This window comes from Ambystoma mexicanum, chromosome 6p (assembly GCF_040938575.1).
Source record: "Ambystoma mexicanum isolate Mex_15411 chromosome 6p, UKY_AmexF1_1, whole genome shotgun sequence".
NCBI classification, from domain to species: domain Eukaryota; kingdom Metazoa; phylum Chordata; class Amphibia; order Caudata; family Ambystomatidae; genus Ambystoma; species Ambystoma mexicanum.
In genome coordinates, this window is record NC_090935.1 from 330973614 (window position 1) to 330974740 (window position 1127).

Below are 1127 nucleotides of genomic sequence, written 5' to 3' on the forward strand. Positions count from 1 at the left end.
CCGGGAGCCGAGGGAAACCTGACTGCTCTCGAGGGGTGCCTCCCCAGGCAGACAGGCACCCGGGCAAGCCAGGCATGAGCCATGGTGCAGCTGGCTCACTTGACGGTGGGCGCCAAGGTTCCAACCGCCCACATCTGTGTGTGAGCAATGGCCAGGCCCGCTGGCACAGTGGGTGACCTTCCCTCTTGCCCAGGTACCTGGAGCTGGGTCCTATGCGGCCGGGCTGGGGTTTGAAGACTCTAGTGGTCCCACCCGACCCCCTGTCTGTGCTGTCTCTGGCCTGCCTCGTTGTCCATCTCCCAGCCCCCCCTCCCAAAAGGGAAGGGGTCGGGGAAGGATGAGTGGATCGGGCCGTGTGGGCAGGTGGCGGAGCGGCCTACCTCCATCCCCCTGGGAAGCGCTGTGCTGCTGCAGCTGGCGGTCAGGCTGAGCACCTGGATTATTTTTAATTTTTTTGAAACCACAATGGTTTCGGCCGAGCTAGACGGAGCTGGGCTGTCCTGCCACAGCCAGCGCTGCCTCCCCCAACCTCTCCTGCACCGGCAGGGTCAGGCCGACGTCTAGGACAAAAAAAGTTGCCTGTGGCTCTTGGCGGTGGATCACTCGACTCGTGCATCGATGAAGAACGCAGCTAGCTGCGAGAATTAGTGTGAATTGCAGGACACATTGATCAACACTTCGAACGCACCATGTGGCCCTGGGTTTTTCCCGGGACTACGCCTGTCTGAGGGTCGCTTGTACATCAATCGCCCTGGGGTTCACTCCCAGGGGCGTGGCTGGGGCTGTCGCAGGGACCCCATTCCATTCATCCCCCTAAGGTCAGACCCCGATCAGCACCGTCGCTGGATCCTTGGATCTGGCGCGCAAGCTCATTGCCGACGCGTCCTGGTTTCCCCACCTCATGCTGGTTTCGGGAGGGCCGGGTGGCCGACGCGCCCCGGATGTGGTGGCAGCGGCAGCAGGCTTTAAAAAAGCCTGGTGCACCTTCACCCTACCCCGGGGCACCTGGCCGTGCTGTGTGTGGCTGTCTTTGGTGTCCCACGGCTGCCGGCGCAGGATGACCATGGAGCACGGACCTTGTGACCATGTGGGCTTCGGTCACAGTTTGGGACAGAATACACTTGCCT

At 62.2% G+C, this 1127-nt stretch overlaps 1 non-coding gene across 1 annotated transcript; it reads left to right on the forward strand.

Moving 5' to 3' along the window:
* Window positions 1–583: 583 nt before the first annotated feature.
* LOC138512533 (5.8S ribosomal RNA) lies at window positions 584–734 on the forward strand. The gene has a single exon (XR_011281339.1). It is a non-coding gene; the product is annotated as a 5.8S ribosomal RNA (ribosomal RNA).
* The last annotated feature ends 393 nt before the right edge of the window (window positions 735–1127 follow it).